Consider the following 27,258-nt stretch of genomic DNA (forward strand, 5'->3'; position numbering starts at 1 on the left):
TAGGAGCTTTGTGCAAAAAGAATTGGCTACAGAGTTGGAGCTCAGATTGGATGCACAACATCAATTTTCAAGTATTGCCACATATTCTTAATTTAATTAAGGACTTTGACTAGGCCGTTCTAACACATAAATAAGCTTTGATCTAAACCATATCATTGTAGAGCTGGATGTGTTTGTTGTCCTCCTGGAAGGTGAACCTCTGATTCTGTCTTAAATATTTATATCTTGCAGGATTACTCTGTTTTATCCACCAATTCTGACCAGAGTCCATGTCCCGCCATAATAAAAAACATGCTGCCGCCACCATGTTGCCTTTTAATAGTGATTCCAAAAGGTAAAGCACAAGAAAACCAAGAAGCATAATTAAGCAAATGTTGGCTTCTGATCCAACAGTGTAATCCAGCAGGGCTATTTCACTCTGTTTGGCATCTAGATTAAAAGGCTATAGTATTCATACATGTCCAAACAAGACTGGACTAACCTGCACTGAACAAAGATTATTTAAATCACTGGTTGATATATATAAAAACGGGTCTTACTGCCACAGATCCAGTTTAAACCCATTAAAATGTTAAAAAAGTAGTGAAATAACCCATTTCTAATTATTAATGGGTGTGTTCTCTCAGTCAGCGACTTTAAAATGAAATGGAAGATCAACAAGGTTTGACAAAAACTCAGGTTGTGATGTGGCAAATTAAGGATAGATCTTTTTTTTTACATATAAATCAATGCAATAAGCATTTTGTTTTTCAAAATTCCAGATTTTTTCACGCTTTAGATTATAGAACAGGGAATAAAGTCTGGAAACATCAATGTTCTCATTGGTTATCCAGAGCTGAAAAATGATAAAGGTCATTTCTGGACTCTTTCTGTATTTTTTATCCCTGCGTAACAGTTGGAGGATGAGAAAACAGCTGATATAGGGAGAAAAGCAGGCAGGCAGGCAGGCTCTTCCTGCTAAGTGGTGTTTTTGTGTAAAACAAAGAAAAAGCTGCAGCACTTCATCGCCGCGCTCCATTTGGGACAATGACACGCGTCATTTGGCTGCAGAGCAAGACGAGGACCACAGCGTCCTTCCACCCTCCTGCCTCTGACCCAAGCGCTCTCAGTAAAACCCAAAATGAACTAATTTGGCTCAACTTCCCTGTTCCTGATCTCCATCTGTTTGATATTCTTTGAGATGAAGAGAAAAAGACTGAAATAAAGCAGCAAATCAAGCAAAGATGCATAAACAGACTAAACTGTGACCGTAAGCAGAAGGCCTCCGTTACCTTCAGTGATCTTATTGTTTAACTTAGCGCAGACGATGACTGCAGAATAATTGGATGTCTTTCTGTCACGGTGGCTTTCTCTTTTTTTCTGCCTTTCAGATGTTCAGAAAAAGAAGACGTTACAACTTGCTCCCAAACGTTGCATTTAAACATTCCTGCTCGTAGCTCCTTTTTTAACCCTCTGGCTATTCCACATCTTTGGGTTTACTACCTTTTGTGTTTGGTAATTACTATTTTACATTTTCCAACGTATTTTCTTTTCCCCCTCCTTGAAAATTCCAAGTACAACATTTCCATGTGCTTACAAGACTTTCCTAATTATTTCAAACTGATTCTACAGACCTAAATTCAAGGAGATATGTTGAAGTTTTCCTGTTTGATGAATTTAGATTCATTAATGTTGAATAATTTTAATTTGCCATATTTAAATGTGCATTAAACTGTCTAGCTAGCAAGCGTTTTTTTGCAGCCATGTTGCACATGGCAGATTAATCTGACACTGCAGTAACTTCAGAGCACCTTGCAAAATTATTCATACCAACTTCAACCTATTTTAGTGGAATTTTATGTGATTTTATGTGATTGTGCATAATTGTGACGTTTTGCACTACTAAAAAGTGTGTCGTGCATTTGAATTCAGCTCCAACGAGTCTTAATTAATAGAACCACTTGCGTTGCCATAGCAGTTGCGGGTGTCCTGGGTTGCAGGCAGACATGTTTGCCCTCCATCTTTAATTGCTTCATAGCTCCGTCTCAGTCAGATTTGGACGGAGAACCTCTGTAAACATCAAAGTTCTGGTCTTGTGAGATTCTCGGCTATTTATGGGTCTGGATTTTCAGTGGGAGGCTTTACTGCACCACCATGGTTTGATCTAACCCCCTCTGACGTGATTGTGTGCTTGACTTCCGTCTCCCTGGTGAAGACGAGCCACCCCACAGCATGGTGCTGCCACCACGGGTCAGCCTGAGCGTGGTGCCGTCCCGGCGCTGTGCGGCTAGCTTCCCAGCACAGATAGCGTCGCCGTGTGGAACAAAAGAGTCTGACCAGAGCTCCTAGGACTTATGCGTGACTTTCTTCCTGCTGCTTATCCGTAAAGGCCAGATTAATAAAGAGACGTATTAACAGTTGTCCTGTTGACAGGTTTTCCACCTGAGCTGTGGATCTCTGCAGCTCTTCCAGAGTTACCAGGGGCCTCTTAGCTGCTTCTCTAATTAATTACTTGTTTTCAGCTGATGGACTGAACAGCAGCATGTTCAGAACTATCGGTCTGGTGTGTTATTTTTCTTCATGAAGCTGCATCAACCCTAAAATAAAATTACAGACAGGTTGACTCTTTATAATCATGTAACATCCCTTGGTGCCACTGGATAATATTTAGGGGTGTTGGTATGGAGAGGGTCGTATAAATGCACCCCATGAGTAAGACTTGTCTCTTTTTTCCATGTTACAGTTTTGCACTCTACTTAGTTTTGGTTTATCTAATAAAATCCAAAGGAAACACTCTGAAGTCTGCAAAATATGGAAAACTGGTACAAATACTTTTGTAAAGCATTGTAAGAAAAATAAGTTGGGGGGGGGGGGGACTGGAGAACAGACGCCATAAAGCATCTCCACACCTGGCAGAGGCTACTGTGCTTATTAGGCTGTTTACAGAGTAATCCCCCCCCCCCCCCATGCGTGGCTAATGTCAGCCTGACAGGCAGATAATGCACTGTGTGTTAGTGTTGGGACTGCGCCTCATCCTCTGCTCATCTGGACTCTTTGAAGTTGTGCAACTCCGGCAGCAGCAAGAGCGTAAATCTGTCTGAGGGAGCAAGTTCCTCTAAAACTAGACTTTAAAAAAGAGAAAGAAAAGAGAAATCCATCGGACGGGTTAGCCATGTTGGGCAGGTCAGGTACCGTAAAGGCTGCGGGCTTTTCCTTAATCGATACTTCAATCAAGACTAAGAAATTACACCACTGTAGATCTATAAACACATCAACCGTCATGTACTTTGATTTACTTTGCTTTGAGCTTAATAAAAAAATCCCATAAAAGTTAGGAGCATATACCTTCAAGCATAAACAAATAAAAGTCTTGTAATTCTCTTTGTTTCGGATTAAAATGTCTTCTTTCTGGCAAAGAAGCTGCAGCACTTTCCTTTTCTCTTTCATGGGTTGGAATTAATCAGAAAATGGGTTTAAAAGGCTCAAAATGATGACAGGCGGCTCAGCCCTGGTGTTGCTGCTCCAACCGTGAAACTGGTGCTTAACCGACGGCACCGTCCCTTTATGACGAGCTTTTTATTTACTACAGGAGGTGGCAGCTCTGAGAAATTCCCAATCGTTACCTAAACACAACAAAAGGTGCATCTGTTGTTTCATTTCTTTAAAGTTTTGTTCCGACAAACCTGCATCTGATCTACATGAAGAGGAGAACAAGTCTGTGGAGGAGTTTCAGCTGGTCTGTTAAGACCCTTTATTCTAAAAGCTAAATAATTCATGTAAGCACATGCAACCCCTGCAAGAACCACGTTTGATTCTTGGAACACGTTCAGGTTCTTAACCATTGTGTGTTTTTTTAGGGGGGGGGGTGATAAAAGAATGCACGCTACATGTGTTTCTGTTTCTGTTTGATCCTCTGTGGCTTTTTTTTTTTAAGGAAAAAATAATACATTACAGAACAAACATCCATGAATTGTAAGCATAAGAACTGCAGAGCAATCATCAGACGTCTTTTCCTGAATCTGTCAGAGAATGGCTCAAAGATTTTTCTTTGAATTAAGCAACTTCTGTGATTTTTGGACCCAACTTCTGGCAGCTGTTATTGTAAATTCAAACACACACCTGGACGCTTTGATATCAGCTTTTAAATGCTGCAGATAACCTTCCTTCCTGATTTAGGGTTCACTTGTGCGGCCTATCTTTCTGGCGCTTTTGCTGCTTTGAGGTAGCTATTAAAAATCGGAGATCAGAACCGGCCGGGAAAAGCCTGATCGGTGCACCTCTGCTAAAAGCTGATTTTTATTTGCACACATTTACTGCGGCCTAAGTGTCCCGCCGTGCAAACAGCCCATTTATCCAAGCTCTGTTTGCTCGGATCCATGCAAAGTCCTCCATCCAGGACAGGAGAGGAAGCGCTCTCCTCTGCTTGCCCTGCTCTCGCCTGCGTTTTGCGCAGAGACGCGGAATGCCACCCACAGCGCCGGTTCAGTCCATTACCTTGTTGACAACATGGAGCGCAGACATCAACACAGCGCTGTGTGATCTACCTGCGGCTTGGATTGTCACTCGGTAGCTCTCACCTCACTTGAGTGACTGCCAAGGAAAACAAAATGTGGGCCAGCCTACAAGCGCAGGGCTGCCAGGGTAAATACAACATGAAGAGGGATAACTGTCGGGAATGAGAAGGCATTAATGGGAATGAAGCATGCGTTCTGTAACTTTGCGCATTCTGTAGCTTTGCGCATTCTGTGACTTTGCGCATGTGCGCCTGTATCTATGTCAGAGCATAAAAAAATGAAAGTTTATGAAAACTGAATGTGTCTGTTTGGTGATTTTCTGAGCGTTTGCATTAGTTAAATATGTTTATTTGTGCATAAAAATGAAGTTTGCGGCCAGAGAAGAGGATTCATAGGCGTACCGTTTAGGTGAGATCCGGACCCCGCGTCCTTCCAGCTGACACCACATTGATTATAGAGTCCTGTCGCCAGTTGCTCAACTTCTTTAAAAAATATATTATAAAAAATAAAGTCAAAAACAACTTTCACTGGGAAACATTGGATGTAAAATCAAACATTTCTTCCTCCTTTTAGTACTCCGTGACATCGCATGCATGCCCCGAAAGAAACCGAGGAGCAAGAATGAAATAAATCAAAGTAACGCAGTGGGAGAAACTAGAAAAGTCTTCTGTCGTCCAGTGAGCGTTTCCGCTGAATGCAAACAAAAAAAAAAAGTTTTAAAAATGTAACCGAGGCCGGAAATATTTCCACATGTCGGTCCTCCGTGGCGGCGCTTTCTGGGAAAGTGTATTTCAGTTCAAATAGGTGAGCGAGTGGAGCTGGGCAAGAAGTTCGCCTAATGTTTTATGGCTCCAAACTCCGCCTGGAACGCGCGCCGCAAGTTAGCGTCAATTAACAGCGTCACTTCCGGTTCAGACACTAAATTAATCTCATGAGATGTGCGGCAGGAGGCGCGAAGTGGTGCTTTTATTTTGAAACTAAAAATGACTTTTCCACTCATAGCACCTGCTAACTTGACTCTTTAAAAAAAAATGTTTTGTTTTTTTTTGGTTGAGGGGGAGCGCAGAAACGAAGAGAGGTTTGCAGACTAGTTATAAGGAAATTTCCAGAATTAAACAAGTGATATTTGTTGGCAACAAATTAAACAAATTTAAGATGTTATTACAAACACTTCCGGTCAGAAGTTTACATACAGTCATAGTTCCCTTTGTTTTTCATCTGCAGCTTTCTTTTCCCAGCGTAGAGCGATTCTATAATCAGTATTCAGAAATTTTAAAAAAGGCATCAGTTGCAAAAGTTTGACTTTGTGGTAGATTTTCTCTCCACAGATCTTGTGACACACAACTGAAGGCTGTGGAAAAAGGGTTTCCAAAGCGTGGCCTTGGGACCATTTGCGGACACTGACTGCAGTTAAAGAATGACACGTTGGGCTCCTCAGCACAAATCTAAACTATTCATCTTCGCTTAAGGCAAAGTTATTACCAACAAAGTAAATGTTTTTGGTATTGGAAATGTTAGTTATGAGAAAAAGTCTTGGTCTTTTCATAAGGGATTAGTATTTTGCAGTGAACGCTCCTCGGCTCCGGAACAACAACCTGTCATTCCTGCAGAGTTTATCGTCTTTTAAATTTTTCTTGTAAGTTTTAATTTGAGAGCAGTTAGAGTCCCATCAGATCATTTTATGTTGTGCTGTCTGCTTGATAAGATGTTTTGTTTTTCATTTTCTTTTTTGATCTTGGGACGTACTTTAGTCAACATTGTTGTTTCACCATATAAGTAAAATTAACGCTGGCTTTTTAATAACTGCACTTTTTGTATTTGTTTTAATTTCATAATTAATAGGACAACATCTATCCAGTGACTTTTACTCAGACAAAAGGAGACTTTGGTGCGCCCAAACCTGTTTTTTTTTTTGTTAATATATTAAACATGGCTAAAAGTAGCAAAGAAAGAGTGACCCAAATCCTGGTTGTCTTGCTGAGAATAAACTGAACTCCAAACTGGATGATCATCTTTTAATATGGCTAATGTGCAAAACCTTTTTAAAGTTTTGGATTAACAATGATTTATACATGCTTTTCTTACAAATTATCTGACTACTTTTTTTAATTTATATATTGCATGCTCAGTTTATTGTGAAGAAGTTTTTTTTGTTTTGTTTTTTTTAGATTGTAGTTTTCCTAAAAATTTCATGTTTTTGACCAAAAGGTTTGGACAACGCTGCTCTAGAATGTCTCAACTTGACCAAAGCTCATTAGCTTCTCTTTTGTGATCACGATAGAGTTGTTTAAAGTAGATATATGATAATATTAATAATAATAATAATAATAATAATAATAATAATAATAATAATAATAATACAGTCAGACCAGTATTTAGAACAATGGCTAAGTCAAATAAACTCAGTGAAGATCAGTGCTGGTAGTAACAGCGTTAGAAAATAACAGCATTAGTAACGTTATTTTTTTCAGTAACAGAGTAATCTAACTAATTACTGTTCTGATGAACTAGAAGCTAGAACATCAGAGTCTCGGTCCCCCATCAAGTCACCCTGCACCAAAACCAACACCTTAAAGTGGGAGTGAAGTTTGAAGCGACCCATGAAGAGAAGCCAAATACATCCAGCCTGGAAGTTCCAGGAAGGAACATTTAAAGGTTTTTGGCTATTTGCTGAGAAAAAGAAGGAATCATGGTGAGGCACATAAAGCTAAAAACAGTGTAGGTACAGTAGAGCACGGTGGCGGCAGCATCATGCTGTGGGGTTGTTTTCCATATTGGTGCATTGCACATCCTTGAGAGAGCAATAAACAATTCTTTAACTTACTGGACAGAGCTGGTGGTTCCAGAACAACGGCCCAAACGAACAAGGTGGGCTAACACTAAACTTGTGAAATAGCTTTCCTAAATTCTGAGCTTTAAATTTTTTGAAAATCTGTGACCTATGCCTACAAGCTGGATATTTGCCAGAAAACAAACAAATTTACAGTAAATTCAACAATTGTACACAGAATGGGCCCAGATGGGAACGAGTAGCTTGTGATCAAGGTGTGACTTGCTAAGTGGCATTTACGCTAATAACGGGGCGTATGTATAATTTTGACCCTGAGTGGATTAAAGAAAGTTCAGTATAGATCCAAACCTATGCAAGCATTCATTGGTTTCAAAAATCTCTAAATGATTAAAAACACAAAACATGAGTGCATGAAAACACACCTGACTGGAACTGTAGTGCAAAAACCAAACAAACAATAAAAAAAAACAAGGATTTTTTTTACATTAAATGGTACCAAGATTCACAGCAATAATTTCCTCTTAGCATTTTTTTTGTGTTTTTTTTTCTCCCCCTCAAATATCAAAATAAAGTTGTCAAAAAAATTGTGGGCAGAGCGGTTCTGGCCATCATCCAAAAGCGTTTTAAAGTTATGGGATCTTGTATTTGAGCAACTTCTTGCAAACAAGCTGAAGCAAAGCTGGAACGCCTAATTCATTAAGGTTCCCATCTGCAGGAGCAAGGAGCTGCAACATGATTCCTTTTGGCACAAGCAGACCTGAGGATGTAACCTTCATTTCAATGCCAAATCCCAGCCTGCAGACAAGATCGCTTCCTGATTACTTCAGCCAGAAGGTCTGTAAGATCATAACATGTGGTGAACATGGGACTTTTTGACTTTTACAAATAGCAAAATTAAACCAAAGGTACTGTTGGCTTCCAATGATTCATTTTAACAGTGGTGCACTTCAAAATGTTGAGGTTCTGGGTCATTACCCCCCCCCCCCCCCTCCCCCCGGCCTCTGTCGTGCTAAAGTAGCAGAAAAACTGCATTTTTAAACTATACTATCATCCTTCTTTAATCATTGTTATAATAACGTTGCATGTTCTCGGGATAGGGACATGCTAATGAGTCGTGCTTACCAAATAGCTTTTGGATTTTCTCACACGTCTGTATTTGTGTAATTCTTTTTAGACCGGCTGTATCACAGACACTTTCTCTCTTCAGCCCAACACATGGTGATCATAACCCTGGTTTGTGAATAATTTTTCCAGTAAAGACTAAAACTGATTCAGCAGGATTTTTTATCTGGAGCTTAGCTATTTTGTGTGCTTTGGTTGATAAGTGAGCGCGGTGGTGGTCAGTGCTAAGAACACGGTAACACCTGTCATGCATGGTGGTGGCAGTATCATGAGGGGGAACTTTGTTCTGCCAGTGGTGCAGCAAAAATAAATCTACTAGCTCCAAGTTCTTCAGCTTCACTTCAGATCCACTGCTAAAACCAATTTAAGCAGCACACGGTGTTGGTAAATCAGCCCAGAGAGAATCTAAGATCAGACGATGGCTGAACGCCACAGGAAATGTGAGACAGTCGCTACGGGGGCCGCCCCTCACAACATGGTGCCCACTGCTACGAAGCCATGCCCACCTTTAATGCTTCTCCTTTTCCATGGACCTCATGAAGAGAAGGTCTACACTGGGGGGACGAAGCAACCGTGGGTGTGAATGGAGCTTTGTGACCCATAAGCATGTGCGCAGGCTGGAACCCAAGCTAACTACAGTTTCCTTTCTGTGATAATCAAAGTAGTGATGATCATCCTAAGCGGCGCAGTAGAAAGCTGACCTGGGAGCCAAGCCACAGTCCTGCAGGAGTGCTGAGACCCCCACAGTCCGAGCGCAGCCCACTGGAAACCCAGGTAAAGCTCATTCATTTAGGTTTGACTGAGGTGAAGACCTGGAGCTGGCAGGCTAATGCTACTCGCTAGCCACCTTCAAAAACAATGCCAAGCTGATACATTTTGGGTTGTGTGTTACAGTTATGACAAATTTTATTTCCATAAGGGTTTTCAACACTTTCAACACTGGGATGTTTGTTTTTTCTGGTCTTCTAATTACATCAAAATCTGTCTTAAAACCCTTCTAGATTAAGCTCCGGATGTCCGCTAGCATTAGCCGCTTTTTGTTCAATTCAATTTTATTTATATAGCACCAATTCATGAAACATGTCATCTCGAGGCACTTTACAAAGTCAAAATCAATCAGATTGGTCAAAAAGTTCCTATATAAGGGAACTAGTTGATTGCTTCAAAGTCCTGACAAGCAGCATTCACTCCTGGGGAAGCGTAGAGCCACAGGGAGAGTCATCTGCATTGTACATGGCTTTACAGCAATCCCTCATACTGAGCATGCATGAAGCGACAGTGGAGAGGAAAACTCCCCTTTAACAGGGAGGAGAACCTCCAGCAGAACCAGAACCAGGCTCAGTGTGAACGCTCATCTGCCTCCACCCACTGGGGCTTAGAGAAGACAGAGCAGAGACACAGAAAGCTCAGAAGCTCACATTGACCCAGGAGTACTTTCTATGTTAGAGAAGACAGAGCAGAGACACAGAAAGCACAGAAGCTCACATTGACCCAGGAGTACTTTCTATGTTAGAGAAGACAGAGCAGAGACACAGAAAGCACAGAAGCTCACATTGACCCAGGAGTACTTTCTATGTTAGAGAAGACAGAGCAGAGACACAGAAAGCTCAGAAGCTCACATTGACCCAGGAGTACTTTCTATGTTAGAGAAGACAGAGCAGGGACACAGAAAGCACAGAAGCTCACATTGACCCAGGAGTACTTTCTATGTTAGAGAAGACAGAGCAGAGACACAGAAAGCACAGAAGCTCACATTGACCCAGGAGTACTTTCTATGTTAGAGAAGACAGAGCAGAGACACAGAAAGCACAGAAGCTCACATTGACCCAGGAGTACTTTCTATGTTAGAGAAGACAGAGCAGAGACACAGAAAGCACAGAAGCTCACATTGACCCAAGAGTACTTTCTATGTTAGAGAAGACAGAGCAGAGACACAGAAAGCACAGAAGCTCACATTGACCCAGGAGTACTTTCTATGTTAGAGAAGACAGAGCAGAGACACAAAGCTCAGAAGCTCACATTGACCCAGGAGTACTTTCTATGTTAGAGAAGACAGAGCAGAGACACAAAGCTCAGAAGCTCACATTGACCCAGGAGTACTTTCTATGTTAGAGAAGACAGAGCAGAGACACAGAAAGCACAGAAGCTCACGTTGACCCAGGAGTACTTTCTATGGTAGATGGTAATAGAGGATGATCTGCCTCCCCTGATGATGTCACAGCTAACAGAACGCCAGACCAGGTGTACCTTCTATGAAGAGAAAAATGACAGAGAACAAAAAGTTAAAAGCTGAAATAACAACAAACAATGCAGATTGGAGAGCAGTAGGAGAACTCAGCAGAGAGAGAGAAATAGATGTCCTCCAGCAGCCTAAGCCTATAGCAGCATAACTATAGAGGTAGCTCAGGGTAACATGAGCCACTCTGACTAGAAGCTTTGTCACAAAGGAAAGTTTTAAGATTAGTCTTAAAAGTAGACAGGCTAGTAGCCTAGCAAAGAAATGTAGAGATTAAAGCATTTTCTGATTTGCTTAATAATTTCATGTTCTCCAAAGCAGTAAATACAGTTTTATGTTTCTTTAAGAAACATAAAACAAGCTAGACAAGCTAAAATTTGATCTATCGGTGCAAAAGAATCTCCAAGAGCTGTTAGCATGTAGGTTTATCGGTGGGCTTTCCAATGTTGCACAGAAATGTTTTAACTTCAGTTTAAGGGGAAATGTAAAATATAAATCCAGCGGTTGGGGTAACACTGGGAACAGATTAAAGTAAAGTGTGAGAGGTAAATTGCCAAAAATTATGATCATCTACTTTTTATTTCCACAAGATCTAATTCACAGCGGTAGGACTCATCACCTGTGGATGCTGTTTGCTAACAGCACATCCAGCTAAAGGGCAGAAACACAGAATTCTGTCCCGAACCGTTTGCCTCAGCAGTGTTTCAGCCAATCAGACTCACACTTTGGACTTAAACCTCACTTTATTTAGTGAAACTGAATTAGTTTAAATGCAGAGGAGCCGGTGAAGCTCAAATGAAACATGCAAGACTCAGATTTACTTGTGCTCCACGCAGGAACAATGTTACTCAGCAAGATCATAAAGCCAGGCGTCGTTCCAGATGTTAGCAGCAGAGAACATATATCGGGAATGAAGTCGGTTGTTATAAATCATTTTTATTGACATGCAGGTTTTAGAACGTATTACGTTGCAACAGATTTTTAACATCTGGAGAATTCAGAATTGCATCCTTGAGTGTTTCTTTCTGTAGCCAGAGCCAAGCTGCTTCAGCCTTGCAGATTTCCTGCAGTATTTGGTTTTCATGGTTAAATGCGGCAGCGCTATGTGATTTGACTGAAGCCAGAGCAGAAACAGGCGTGTATTTTCTTGCAGCGCAGGTGGGATGAGTGCGGACATCTCGGCTTTAAAGTTAAATGGCTGGAAACAGGAGCTGCTGGCTGGCTGCTCCGTGCACCCATGGGTCTGCAGAGCAGACAGAGCGGTGGTCTGCGGGGAACAAACAGGCCCACAGACAGTTCAACGGGTCCTCGGCGGCGCGGCACACAGCAGACGAGGGATCGGTGCTATTGACCTGCCAGAATAGCACGTCCACTCAGCCTCCCCACCTTCAATGGCCTTGTTGAAAAGGAGAGCCATAAACTGGATGATGAGCACAGAGTGGGAGAAACTCGGCCTCCCCCTGTTTTTTCTCTCACTCTCTCACATGCTATCTCTTTCTTTCCTTTACCAATCGCTGGTTTCTGTCTCACCGAACCCCCTTTCCCTTGAATGTTTAAAAAGATGAAAGGATAAGGAGAAGAATGGAGACAAAAGAGTGCAGGGTTGTGTTACCACCCTGCCCCTGAGAGACTGCTCATGAAAGAGTTTAGGGATGGAAGAGATAGGGAGCAGAGAGGAGACGCAGAAAGAGACGGGGTGGGGGGGTCATGAAAAGAGGGTTTTCAAGCCTCTAAAACGGCTCATTCTGTACAGGGAGACAGACTAAAGTCTTCATTCAGGCTCGGAGACATTCAACAGTCAATGCCCTCCAACAGAAGCAACTGTTGATATACTCATACTTATTGTCTGATTATGCACAAACATACGTTCCTGTGTCTGTTTGCCTTCTCCTCACAGCAGGAACACGTCAGTCTGAGAATCCTCACCACAAACACAAACAGATAAAGGCACACACTCCCTGGTGTCTCCCTCTCGGTATTCCTACCTCTTGGCGTTTACCGTCAGTCACCTGAAATCCGTGCAGCCCTCCACCCTTTCTCTACCTCCCTCCCTGTCTCAACTTGTCTCATACTTAGATATTTTCACCTCTGGGAGCATCAGTGAAAGTCTGAGCCAGACACAGACTGCAGGAGAATGTCACGGACAGAGGCGCTGCTTGTGTTTTCTTAGGCTCTAACCTTTCTGCTCCCTTTAGCCTCTCAAATCAGCAACAGCCTCATTGGCCACATGAAGCTCTTAGTTTGACACAGCTACAAGTTTTACTTTGTCTTCTCACTATAGAATGTCACTATTGAGGTTTTCCTAAATCAAAAAGTGGCTAAAGACCTTTTTTTTTTCTCACTGTCTCGCCTCAAATCAGTCTGAAACCTTTCCGTTTGAGGTCAAACTTATTTCTTTTTGCCAAATGCTAGAATAATGAGACATTATTTATATTACTGATTTTCATCCTTACTTAAACAATCCAGTAAACTCAGATGTTGATGTCATGGATTATTATCCTTTGGGTGTAATTCCCATATGCCCAAAGCTGTAGCGATGATCTGGACGTTTAAATGCATCATGGGAGTGTCCAGCCATCATACCATTAAAGGTACAGTCCACATTTTTTTATTCAAGAAGTTCCTTCTTGAATAACTGCGCATGCACAAGACCGTCTTACCTTCTTCCTCTCCTCAGGGGGATCGCGTGAAAAGAAATCTCCTAAATCCTCTCTGGTCTTATTTCTTTCTACTGAGATCTTCCTCTTCTTCTCATAAACATGAAGGTGGTCTTACGACTCTCAGCCATGTTCAAAGTCTAAGGTGTTAGCAGCAGAGCTACAATGAACGGCTAACTCCAAAGCTAACCGCTAAGCTAACCGGATAAATAAACACTAAATGTGTGCAGCCAGCAAGTGGAAACTAACGAGGAAAGAGCGCGCACACTGGCATCAGGTGAGCGCATCAGAATGATTGGCATGTGGGACAACCAATAGAAAAGGAGATAAGAGAGGGCGGGACCAATCCCTGCTCTTTGGTGCCAATGGCAGGGATTGGTTTTTGCAGGCCTGCAGCTCTCAGCTCAAATTTTTATTATCTCATTTTTCTGAATATATAATGTATTGACTATTGTCAGGGTGGGAGGACGATTTTACCCAGAATAAGTGTTTCTGAAACAGGATTACCAGCTGCAGCTTTAAGGAGGGATACAGGTTCTGTCTCCTGGAGATGAACAGATTTTTTTTGTGTGAAAGATGTCGATCAACCCCAGAACAAAAGCTAAATACCTTGTGAAGACGCTGGCTGAAGGAGAGTGTCATAATCCTCAGTGAGACGATCCCTAAACTGACAGAGGTCACTATGCCACTCAGGGAGGAAGAAGCCATTTCCCTAAACTCCATAAAGATAAGGCCTGGACATTATCTTTTTGACCAACGCTCATGAAAGCACCGTCCTTCTTTCATACAATGACTACAGGATGTCCAAGTCCTGTTCCTGCAAAGCACACCCAGATCATTACCGCTCCATCAATGTGTGATTTAGGTAAGAAGATGTTTGCATCCTGGCCAAACATCTTTGCTTTAATCTCATCTGTCCAAAAGGAGTTATTTCACAAGTCTTTTCTTCATCTGTATGCAATTTTGCAAAGTGCAGTAGGGCTCATGTATAAATTATTTCCTGCCTATATTTAGTTTTCTTTGCCAGCTTCTTCTTTGTTTAATCAGTTTGGTGTTTTTGTACAACTGAATTTAGATTTTAATGTGTTCATAAGCTGCTACAGAGAGGCTATTTTTGTCAGGACCTAAAATGTTAAAACTTTAACAGATAATAGGATTAATAATGATTTTTCAGTGCCTAAAAACAGATTTTACTCGAGCGACACTGTTTATCCACCTGTTGGACTGACTTCACATGCCTTTCATTTCTCCATGAGAAAACACAATCACAAGCATTTTGAATTTTCCAGACGTCACTTTTACACCAGTCGGCTCCGCTGATGAACTCTTTCCCACAAGTTCTGCCATTGGCCATCAAATTATTGCTTTTGCGCTGGACATCTTCCTTCATTTGAAACTCGGAGCTGAAGGTAATTGGAAGGCAGCGATTATGGCAATTATTGCAAATAGCTGAACAGTGTTGTAAGAGAGAACAGTCTGCCTGTCCAGAACTGAGCCAGCGAGGTGGACCGTAGTTACGGATCCTCTGAGAGGAACGTCAGTGTCAGATGTTTATCGTCTCTTCTTCCATCTGCAGCTCCCCCTCTTATTTCTCTCTCCTCCTTTTATTTGTTTTCACTCTCAGTCCTTTTAATTATCATCAACCTCACACCCCATATTCACAAAGATCCGTGTCATTCCAGCCTCTTCACCTCCAAAGATGGCTCTCCTGGATGAAATCTGCCTCCACCGCCTCATGCACACTATGGTATAGCTGCATGTGTTTCCACTTTCAGGCCTAATGCAATCTGAGCCAATTAGGCAGAGCCTCCTGGAAATGCCCCAGTCCCCGGCCCTGGTAGCATGGGGGTAAAAGGTCTAAGGTGACGCTGTTCATGGAGGTGGGCTGGGGGGGGTCTCTGATGACTGCGTCACCTCCTGTCTGCTGTCAGCCAGCCCGGCTCGGTAGGCTTGGACAGGTTAGGCACAGGTGTAGCTCCAGAAACCTAAAGCTGGAGCAGAGTTTGGCCGCTCGGTGGTCGTCCAGCAGGAAGCGTGAGGCCAGACAACGTGAAGCGGCGGCTGAAGGAAGTACGCGCAGTCACGCTGACACGGCCCTGACAAACAAACAACACATGTGCCTACACGTCTCAGCGTATGGAATGTTCACCTTCAGAAAGAGAGAGGGAATCTGAGGCGCTGCCCTGCCCTCATTATGGGGGGGGGGGGGCTTAGGTGACTCTGTTTTATGTCTGATTAGAAACAGGTTGCAGGGCCGTCAGAGTCCGTGTCTGTCTGCTTAGATTTTGGCTGACATGCGGTGAGCAGTTCACAAAATGGCTTCAGCAGACGGCCGTGCACACGGTGCTGTTTACATGCTGCCTCTCCTCTTACACCACCTCTCCTTTTCTCTCTCTACGTTACCTCTCTATCACTCCTCCTTTCTCCTTATCGGTCCTGCATGGTGTCCCGTTGCAGGCCTATAGCGGCTGCACCCCACAGTGGACATGCAGCCTAAATACTCAATGGTCTATTTACAGTTACGTCTTCCATGTCTGCAGCACGCTTCACACCTTCCTGTGTCTTTCTGCATTTTTCCGCCCCATCCGCCCCTCGGTGCCATCGTTTTTCTCCCTTTTTGTTTGCAGGGGGGTTAAAATGTTACACATTGTAAACTTTACTCACTGTACAACAGCGACAGGGTTGGATTTCAGCGGCAGACTTTGTGTTTGAACTGCTTGGGCAATTAGTCGAGGATTGACTTTCAGAGCATCTAGTCCCACAAAGGAGGGAGCGACCCGGTTCTACGAGCCTCTCTCCATCTGTCGGCCCTCTGGGACCAAGTGAGACGCGCCATGTGTGCGCAGCGCCAACGTTTGAACTCTTTGTCTTTCTGTGGACAGATATTAATAAAATGTGGAAAATCAGAAGCACCTTGGTTCTCAAGATGTTGTATAACTTTATATATTTTCTATTTTACTCCTGAAGTTCTGGCCCAGTTCGTCCGGGTCTGAAACCCAAAGAAGACTCTAATGAATTCATCTTCTTCTTTCGGCTTTTCCAGAGATTAATTTCCCAGTTGGATAAATTTGGACAATCAGAAACATCAAATTAAACATCACACCCATATAAAGTTCTGTGATGGTATCTTGGTTTGAAATATTCTGAAATACTGATCATAATTTGTTTTGAATTTTGAGCCACTCTGATGACTTTTATTTACTCTTTTGAAAAATCTTTGTTTAATTAAGCTAGGCTTAAATTGTAGTCTTACCATCTCCCTTAAACCACTGCTTTCTATGAAGCCACGAGTTTACAGAGTTGTACAATATTTACATTTCAAGTAAGCACTGCACATGTTCTCTGCTGCATTCCTCCCCTTCTTCTTGTTCTCCATCTTGCCAGGTAGAAGATCTTTGGGGAAGAAACATTAAAATAATATAAAATAAATGCAATCGCAACTATGTCTGCCTTTATAGTGTTTATGTTAAAAACTATTTTTCTGGTAACTAAAGGTCATTTAAAGGAGATGAATGTAGATAAACATATTTAGTACATTGGAGAGTATTTAAATGTTTCACTCAAAAAAGTAATCTGTAAAACAGAATACATTATAAAAACACAGTGTGCTGGTATGTCCACACTTCATAATATCATTTATAGGCTTTAAATAGTGAATCTATTAATTACACCTGAATGTCCTCACTGTGGGATTATTCTAGTTGAATTAAATTACTACTTTCCTAACTATAAAGCACAATAACTGTGATAAGGTGAGTGTATAGGCTGATTTTGTCCATGTGTAGCTAAAGCCAACATGTAAATGAAGTGTGAGATGAAGAACCTGGAGAGAACCCACACAAGGAGAACATCCATGTAAGAAGACCCCAGGGCGGGATTTGAACCAGGGACCTTCCTGCTGTCAGGCATCAGTGTTAAAAGAAAATGTTTCTGACAACACACCGATAAACCCGCAGGTGTCATAGTGTTCAAAACACATGGCAGCCATTTTGGATTTTGGGGCCAGGATTGGTGAGACTCCTGGCTTTTTTCTTGCCTCCAGAGGTTCTTCCTGCTTACATTTCTTCCCTTTGCCTCTTTGTAAGCGAGCCGCTCTCAAATGAAAAAGGTTTCTGGGCGAACAAGCAGGATTCCTGACATTCTGAACATCTTACTGACCCAAATATTTGGCAAATGTGTCGTCAGCCTCCTCTACTAAAATTAGAGTGAGCTCAGCCACCAGTGATGACAAGCTCCCTCATCAAGGAGGCTCAGATCACACACGTGTGTTTAGGAAATTAACTTTCTACAACTATATATATATATCTATATATATATATATATATAGATATATATATAGATATATAGATATAGATATATATATGTCTCTGCTAAAGCAGCAGGTAAGGCCGGTTTGAAAATGCCGGGAATGTCACATCGTTACACAACATCTTATTTGACAGTTGAGACGTTACACTCATAAATCGCTCTGCTGTAAAGCTGCTGAAGATGCAGTATTTATGAGCCGTGTCTCTGTGAAAAAAACTCTCCACTGGTTTATTTCTAACTCTGCGTATTGCTGCAGCGTCACGGTAAGGGGGGAAAATGCCAGAACGCTGCATGTGCAGCACGCAGCAGCTTGGCCCCTGGGGGCCTCATGACTGACACTGGTATCTGTCACTGGGCGCATCGCATGGAGGAAGCTGCTGTGCAGATTTCAGCAGGAGTCATAGCGCCCCCCTGTGGGAGGGAGGATAGCGATAACACCTTTTTCAGCCCCTTAAATTGACTTTTCTCATGACCTAATTGGCAAAAGGTGATTGTCGCCTTTTCTCTGTAGCCATAACTATTTGCCATATATGCAAATAAAGCACTGATGGAAAAGAGGAGGGAGGGGTGGTGCGCTCGGAGCAACAAGCTGTTGCATTAATCTGCACATTTTCTCAGATGACGCAAAGACTGTGACTTTTCCTCCCGTCCTCTCTTCTTTTCCACAGCTCTCCTCTCAGGGTTGCTCCCAATGCCTGGCTCTTGTTGGATGGGAGAGAGCGACACGCCACAGGTAAGCCTGCTCACCTGATTTCTAACCGTTTCTCTCCTCTCCCTGCCTCACATACACACAGGCACTCCGTTTATCCTCTGGGACAGTGGTTTTAATGCCATTTGTGATTATAGGCTTTTATCTCTGGAGGAGACGGATTGTTAAAGCTCTAAAGACGTCATCTGTGATAGTTTTGCGTTAAACTTGTCGACGGTGGTTGTTGCAAACATGTGGAACCTGTAAAATCTCATGAGCGCTGAAGCCAAAGGAGCGGCTCAGGGAGAGTCAAAGAGAAATAATGAGTTTCCAGAGAGTCTGCTGGCCAAAGGAGAAGGTGGATTTACTTTATGGAGGGAATAAGCTGTGTGAAATTCAGTTCTGGTGGAATGGGGAGAACTGCGGCGACAGATCAAACAGAGAAAAATGGGGGATTGTGGGAGTTTATTAATAGCAGGGCTTTACAAGGGTGAGGAGAGCAGATGTGATAGACAGTCTGTGTTTAAGGAGTTCAAACAACAGATTAATACACTGAGATTATCATCCCACAGGGAAGGGCGGGGCTTTCTCTCTCTCTGTGTTTGTGTGCGCGCGTTGGACATGAGTTCAAAAAACCCAATCATGCACATGCAGCACCCTGCAGCATCCAATCTAAAATCACAACAAGTCCTTTTCCTGGAGGTACCACAAGGCCACTCTCTCACATGTGATTCTTGTTAAGGTCTCCACATTACTGCAAACCTTAGATGATCCGTTTATCAACACAGAATGCATTAAACTAAGTAAATAAACTATTTATCGCTTTTGGATAGCACAAAATGAGACGTATACACGCACAAAAGAATAATAGCTACTTTCTCTGCAGGTCTCATATTGTCAGATATGAATGCAATCTAAAATAGAATAGAATAGAAAAATATGTACAAATAAAAATATGTAATTAAATTGAATACAATAGACCACTATAGCAAATTATTAAGAAAAAAAAAAAAAACTAGAATAATGTACTGTACAATGGCTCTGAACTGAACACAATATAATAAAAAACTAGAATAAAATAGACCAGAACACAATATAACCTAATGGAAAAGAGTTACAAACAATACATCCACATAATATAACAGAATAAAACAGAAGCAAACAAAATAGGACAGAATAACACAAAATACAACTGAAATGTAATAGAATAGACTAGAATGAATTGAATTGAATTGAACTGAATTGAATTGAATTGAACTAAAAAGTTGCAGCAGCAGCACAGGTTGTCACAAATAGGAGAAGACTCAGAGAAAAACAATTCCTAAAAATGAAAAGGTAGAATCAAGCTTATCAGTCATGGATGATTTATTAATTGGTCATTTATGAAGCACATGTGAATGACAGAAAACTAATAATGACAGGTAATTGTAGCATCAGGACAAGGCTAGTGCATTTATTTAGCTCCATTCACACACAGGTGAGTCACAGAACATCATTGAAAAAAGCACATAAAAATCAAAATGGAGCGCGAAGGAAAGACTAAAAAATAACAATAGGAACATTTCAAGCAGTAAAATCAGTTAAATCAAAACAGTCCCAAACTTCATTTGCTATTTATGATTCTAATATACTAGTTGGTGGTTTACGCTACATTTTCAGGATATGTTTTGTGTGTTTGACAATCAATCGGATGTAACACCGTATTTAGAAAATGTCTGAGCTCCAAGGATGTGTGACGTTTTTGGCTCATTTACATGTAAAGTTTTAGATTCCTTCACCCCCAGATTTTAGTGGCCAGTCAGGAGTCAGAGGTTACGTCAGTCTACCTGCCAGAACATTTAACCAGCATCTGAGGAGAAATCTGCAGCAGGCCCATTTAAAGCATGATCTTAATCTCAAAGCTTGTAATCATTATCAGCAAACACGAGTCGGCTCTTTTCCATCCATTAAGTGAACAAGTTTGACCTGCAGGGAGTCGAGCTGGAGCCGTTACATCTGATACGTCCCGGGCATGTCAGCACTCACTGGTCCAAAAACATCTCGCTTTCACACCTCCATCCCCATCGCAGCGATTGCTTACTCTAACTTTCACGTCTCACGGGAGAATCCTGCGTGGGAAATGGGAGAACATGCACGTTCCCCAATGTTCCTCAAGGGAAATCTGCTGAATTTGCTCTAAATCCGTCGTAAATAATCCTAAATGAAAATATGCACAGGAGCAGCCAACTCTAATCCAGCTCACAAGGGGTTAAAAAGTGCAGAGGGACCAATCTGATCTGATCTGATTGACAGTGACAGTCTATGACAGAGTTAATATACAACATTTAACCCCCCCCCCCCCCCCCCCCCCCCACACACACACACACACACACACAGCAGTGGAGCAACGTAGACCTGTTTTAATGCAGACGTGCATCTGTAGAGGGAATTAGCGGCTGCTAAATGTTTGCTGATAACAGATGTTGGATTTAATTGAAGGGTTAGTTAGGCTCTAAATAAATATCACTAGCAGGAAGATTTACACTCCAGCAGATGTTCTAAACTGTAAGGATCTGCTAGAATTTATTATTTTCTATTGTGATCCAAATGCATATTTGACAGCGTTTATATTTTGGTTGCTTTTAGGCTGACCTTTCATTTATTTCTGTTTTTTCTTTGATTGACAAATCATTTTTTTGTGTTTTTGGGGGGTTGTTTTTTTTTGGGGGGGGGGGGGGTATTATATTGGGTCGATGTTATGAGCAATGATTGACAGTGAAATGATCCTGTCAGAGAACACAGAACAAAAAGGATTACCATGTATGTGCTACTGAAAAAAATCCTGCATTGAGGTTGTCTGGTCTATTCAGAACTATATAATTATATATAAATATAAATTTACTTCCTGGTTGTGAATACTGACACCTACAAATTGACATGTACAAATTGTCCTTTCAGCTTTTGTCATTCGACTTGCAGAGAGTTGCTGCGCCGCATTTCAGAGATGCAGCCACCATCCTCTACTCGCTCTGTTAGACAAGTTTCTGCAGAGGGGCGGGGTGGGGGGGGGATTACCTCTCGATCCCTTTCGCAAAGCTCACACCAAACAATCAACCGCTGGAAAATAATCCTCAGAGACACACAGACACTTGTACACGCCCGTAGTTAGGAACACACACAGATGCAGATGTCTCCAGAACAATTCAGACGTTTACAGAGTCTGCACTTCATTTTCTGACTCTAACCATAATATCTACAAACAGAAGGCTCCTGTTTTTATTGTTAAACCCGCAGCATTTAAAAGGACATTAATAAAATGGATTGGTTTAATTCCAATCAGTTTTCAAATGATAAATTCAGGAATGCACAGAAATGAGAAAATAAGATTATCAATCAAGGAGTATCTAAAACTGTGAGCAAATCATTTATGCAATTAAGAATAAATGTTCACTGTAATCCTGTAAAGCTGCAAGTTTAAATAGCTCTCTTCATTTTCAATTAAATTTTATTTATATAGCGTCAATTCACATGTCCTCTCAAGGCTCTTTATGAAGTCAAAATCAATCAAATCCTACAGATTGGTCTAAAAGTTTCTTATCTAAGGAAACTGTTTTAAAGAAGGAATGACATATAGCTCATATGAAATCTTTCTGTGGCTTTACCTCACCAGATATTAAAACTATTTCTACACAAATGTGATTCTTATTCTCTCGCATCATTATTAATACAAGATTCTAAATTGGTTTTGAGCACAACTGCAGCATTTTACTGCAGTATTTATCTTTTTGGTCAACTTTATCTCGTTTTTGGGACTGACTGGAGATCGTGTTGCTTCCACGAAAACAAACTGAAAGCAGGGAGAGGATTAACAATCTGAGTTACTGAAACGAGACTAAAACTCTGTCAGTATCTGCAACTTTAGTTTTCCGCTGAAAACCTGGGATTTAAATATCTGAGATTTTTTAACATGTGAAAAAGAATATTGAGTCATTTGATTGCTTTCTGTTTTCACTGCTTTAAAGGGCAAAGGAAATTTTATTTAAACTAGCCTAATGACGTATGGGAAATTGTGAAGAAACTGCACTACACCTCCAGTCCAGCGGGTGGCGGTAATAATAACCAAAGGCCAAACAAGCAAAGCTCTACCGACAAGCCCGTAGCAATTTGTTCACAAAACAAGAAGGAGTATTTCTACTTCTTTTGGTCCATTCTCTTGATCTTTTTTAATTGTCTTGAAAAAACAGAAATGCCATGCCTGTCTTAAATATGGAGCGTGAACAGAAGTCAAAACGTAAAAACGAGTGATCCGTAAATGCTACCTGCAGACCAGGACCTTTAATCTGGGAATTAATAATTACTTTGGTAAAATTGTGTCGAAACGTGGCTTTCAGAATCAAAGGGGCTCTCGGCTTATTTAAATTAATCAAAGTCTGCTTCTTCAGGTGATTAACATTATTAAAATTACTTTTTTTAAAGATCTGCCAAAGGAATTTAGATATCCTGGCCATGAAAGGTGTAGGTCATTTATTACGTACTGGATTATCTAAAGTTTTTTCATGCTAACAATCTTTATGTTTATCTACTTTTGAATTTTATGGCAGTATTTTGTGTTGTGGTGGGATTTAAACCCCAATGAAATGTTTCCTTTCTTTCAGCTGACCTAAAGCTGGAATTCTTCAGTTTTTACTCGTTTTCCACACCTTTCAACAATAGAATGCATTTCCAAAGCTCTTCCAAGGAACCAAATGTTCCCTCCTTCAATCTTGGTGCACCACATCAGTTGCAACGTTGCTGTACTATGCATGAAATGCATTGTCCCTGTTAAATAATAAAATAATAGGCAGAAAGAAGCAAGATAAACCCTGGTCTCTAGCCTAGTTGTCTGATTGATAGGAAATGTTTAATGTTTGGGGAAAAAAACAAGATTTACTTTAAGCTGTTTGACTCAAACCTAGAGAAATGAATGGACTTGTCTGTTATTAGAGATCCTAAGACCTGATGCGATACGTCAAAGCTCGTCAGTCCTGGCCTGGATGTCTGAATTTGGACTTTTCAGCCAAAACCTGAGTGAGCTGAGAGCCCACAGGATGACCAGATTCCTCAATTACTTTTTTAATGCTTTATAGGCAGCTTAGAGATTTGCTGAAGCTGAGAGAGGAATTTTAACACATTTGCACCTTTGATCTTTTATTCTCTGCCTTGTTGACAGGATGTTGCTTCATGTCATCTAGCTGCAGTGTTGATTCTGCTTTTATCACCTTTGTAGCGTTGTTTTTTATCCGGCTGTAACCACCATGTTCCTGAATGATTTTCCTTCCTCACTCTCCTGCTCCTGGGATTTGTGTAAATGTGACCACGTGGCCACCTGACATCACCAAACAGTGTTCATACTAAGAATGATGTAAAGATTGGAAAGAGGATTTGCAAAGACTACAACAGTGGAACCCCTCCCCCCCCCCCCCCCCCCCCCCCCTCTCCTAACTCCATTCACCGAGGATTACATCTCTTTGGACTGAAACTTGGCAGGACAATCTCTGCCGCTCAAACACTGCAGATGAGGCTGGACTGGCAGTGGCTGCAGACAGAGTGGAGGTGATGAAGGCGTGGAGATGAAACCCTGAGAGAAGACTGAACAGCAGCAGGTGACCTGTTTATGGGGACGCTCCTCCATTACTGTCCGCTTCAGTCATTCGCTAAGATCAGGGCCAATTCTCAGACTCTTGGTGAATTTGACATTTGTACTTTGTTGCAGCACAGATGTCTGTTATTACGCTGATTCTAACAAGTGGTAGACTTTTGTGAAGGTATGTTTAGGTTTTAGACGTTTTTTTAGCCGGCCGTGTTGTTTTATTCATTCTATAAAACAGGTGTTTTGTCCCAAAGGATCAAAAGATAAATATTTGTTTCCAGGTCTTTATGAAAGTATTTCGCTCTTTAAGACTGTAAAGGTTTTTATTGTTAGTACTGCCAAAGCGTTTGTTAAAATTATTTTCATTACGGATACTTTAAAGATGCACCAGTCGGGCTTTTACAGTTTTATATTTTTACCAAAACTGTCAATTCCGTTTTTGACAGATTCTGTCTAAAGCTGATGACGCATTCAAATGAATTTGTGTAAAGCTTGCCTTATTTCTACAATTTAATGTACCAAAAATTAACCATATCACACAGAGAGCGTTGCTGGTTCTTTGAGAGAGTCAAAAGTTTTTGCATTCAACAGAAAAAAATGAAGGGGTATAAGCCTAACCTTTGTCTGATTTTTAAACCCCATCAAGGTGCATAAAGCAGAGCTGTGTGAAATATTTCACCATTTTTCATGGCAAAAATATCAGATTTTAATAAAAACAGCTTTCACTTCTCCAGGAGTGAATGCTGCTTGTCGGGACTTTGAAGCAATCAACTGGTTTCCTTATATAGGACATAATTGACCAATCTGTATAATATGATTGAACTTGACTTTGTAAAGTGCCTCAAGATGACATGTTTCATGAATTGGCGCTATATAAATACAATTTAATAGAATTGAATTGAAAACTATTTCGGCTGCGGGGGTTACTTACTTATCTGTTGTGCCTTACTGCTTTTGGCTCGGTTAGTGGCTAGTGACTTTATCCGTTTTAACTCGTATTGTGAAACATCTTTTTCAGTCTGTTGGGTTATTTATTTGGTTATATATAGACATCTTTAATTCAGGCTGTGTCCCTGCTGCTTTTAACAAGTTGCGGTGCAGCCACATTTCCAGAGGAAACATTTAGATCCTTCTGTTCTGCACAACTTCAGACACATTTCCAAGCTGTTTTTCTCTTACAGGGTTTAATGACCTTATTATGATGGTTGTTTGGGAAACTCCTGTTTTCCTGATGCTTTTAGATCTAAGTGCCACGTTCCACACTGTAGATCAGCGTATCCTTTAATTAAGGCATAATGTGGCCATAAAAAACCTACTCTACTCTGGTTTAGGTCTTACTGAATGAAAAGCAGCTTCTCAGTTTAGATAGAGACTTACTCCTCTCACTTGTGGAGTTCCTCAAGGATTCCTCCTAGAGTAAGTCTCATTTTCCTTACACACGTTGCCCCTAGGGTCCATTTTTAGGAAAACTAATATTGTTTTCCACTGCTTTGTTAATGACATTTAAATCTATCTGCGCATTCATAAAAAGAACAATCAACTCTTGAAGCCGTTATTGGACAGTCTTGGCCTACATCAACTCAAACTTTCTCCACTTTAGAATTTAAAAAAGGAAGTTACAGTATTTGGGAGATCAGAGTTTTCTAATTACATCCTTGAGCCCTTTCTGTCTGAAATCTTGGCTTATTGTTTGACAGCTCCTTAAAATTCACAAACCAAATCAGTTCAGTTGTCAAGACGAGCTTTTTTGCTAAAGTGAATCTTTATTTTGTTGCTGAGGATTTTGGAAGCTTTATCCATGTTTTAAATGAAAACAATCACTCCAGTATCTACATCTTTGTGTTCTCTCTTTTTCTTTTTAACTACTATCAATTATTCTGTTCTTGATGTGCGTCACTTTGGTGCAGCTTGTTTGATGTAAAGTGCTATATGGATAAAGTTGACATTGACTTGGTATTTGTTGATAGATTTAGTGACTGAAAAAGTTGGAGTTTTCTGTTTTTCTGCATTTAATATATAGAAAGTAACAACAGACATTTCTTTTTTAAGAAACTGATCAACAGTTGAAACCACCCTAAGGAAAATTAGCAATCTTTGATTACTGGTCATTTGACTTAAACCCTCAATAACCTTTTAAAGGTTATCCTTATACCTTTCTTACATTGGGTTGTAACCTGTTTATTCTCCAAAAGTGCCACAATGCTTCGTGGTCTAGATTCAACAAGGTGTTGTGACCATTTCTTAAAGTTTTGGTCCATATCGGCATGCTCTTTAGGGAAGGACATGATGAGCAACGTGCTCAGCAGGCTGTGTTGTTGGAACAATGCTTTATTGCTAATAGGATCAAAGTGTGCCAAAAAGATAACCCCATACCATAATACTACCAGCCTGAGCCATTTTTATTTATAACACCAAATTCATTGTTATGTAGCTGCTGAAAGCATATCTCATCTCACCATCAAGTTTCTCTTTTTGGGGCATTCTCTGTAAACCCTGGAGATATAATCCTAGTAGTTCAGTGGTTTCTAATATATTTCAGGTAAGTCACTAAAATCCCATTTGTTCTCCATTCTGATGCGTGGTTCCTCTCTACATCATGTCTTTGCCTAAAATAATGAGTTGCTGCCATGTGATTGACTGGTTCTCTATGTTAACAAGCAACTGAAGAAGAGTGCCTAAAGAAGTTGTTGGTTAGTGTACAGTACATCGAAGATTAAAATTTGGTCTGCTAAAACAATGTTTAGATCCTTAAATATTATTTTTAGTTATCTTACAAGGTGTTATAGTAGGGCTATGAATGACAAACTTTCTATATTTATTCAGTATTCCATGCGGGTGTAATTTAGTAGGGTGTGATGGTCTATATTACAGCAGAGCACTTGCATCCTGGGGCGACTGCAAGTTCCCCCGTTTGAATACCGCAGACTGCCACACTGGGCCCCAGACCCATAGTCCCCAGAGAGGCTGCTGGAGGACGTTAATAATAATAATAATAATAATAATAATAATAATAGTAATAATAATAATAATAATAATAATTAATAATAATAATTAATAATAATACATTGGATTTGTAATACACTTTATATTTATACAAATCCCAAAGTGCTATTTCTCTCACTCTGCTGAGTTCTCCTACTGCTCTCCAATCTGCATTGTTTGTTGTTATTTCAGCTTTTAACTTTTTGTTCTCTGTCATTTTTCTCTTCATAGAAGGTACACCTGGTCTGGTGTTCTGTTAGCTGTGACATCATCAGGGGAGGCAGATCATCCTCTATTACCATCTACCATAGAAAGTACTCCTGGGTCAATGTGAGCTTCTGTGCTTTCTGTGTCTCTGCTCTGTCTTCTCTAC

General features: G+C 40.9%; 2 protein-coding genes across 6 annotated transcripts in view; one reads left to right on the forward strand and one right to left on the reverse strand.

Annotated features, from left to right (window-relative positions):
• LOC105917184 overlaps positions 1-27,258 on the reverse strand; it is a 38,927-nt gene that overhangs the window by 4,701 nt on the left and 6,968 nt on the right. Inside the window, exon 1 of one of the 2 annotated variants that reach the window (XM_012851918.3) lies at positions 4,895-5,339. The exons of the other annotated variant lie outside the window; for it this stretch is intronic. The gene's annotated coding sequence lies outside the window, so the exon portion shown is untranslated. Of the gene's footprint in view, positions 1-4,894; positions 5,340-27,258 lie in introns of those variants that run through there. 2 annotated transcript variants of the gene reach the window in all.
• The window catches only part of slc1a9 (solute carrier family 1 member 9), a 41,073-nt gene continuing 30,148 nt past the window's right edge, over positions 16,334-27,258 (forward strand). For 2 of the 4 annotated variants that reach the window (XM_012851936.3, XM_036147817.1), the window contains exon 1: positions 18,208-18,340. The gene's annotated coding sequence lies outside the window, so the exon portion shown is untranslated. Of the gene's footprint in view, positions 16,423-18,207; positions 18,341-23,777; positions 23,917-27,258 lie in introns of those variants that run through there. The other 2 variants (XM_036147816.1, XM_021310268.2) reach the window with 2 other exon arrangements.

The sequence above is a fragment of the Fundulus heteroclitus genome, chromosome 16 (assembly GCF_011125445.2).
Source record: "Fundulus heteroclitus isolate FHET01 chromosome 16, MU-UCD_Fhet_4.1, whole genome shotgun sequence".
NCBI lineage: Eukaryota > Metazoa > Chordata > Actinopteri > Cyprinodontiformes > Fundulidae > Fundulus > Fundulus heteroclitus.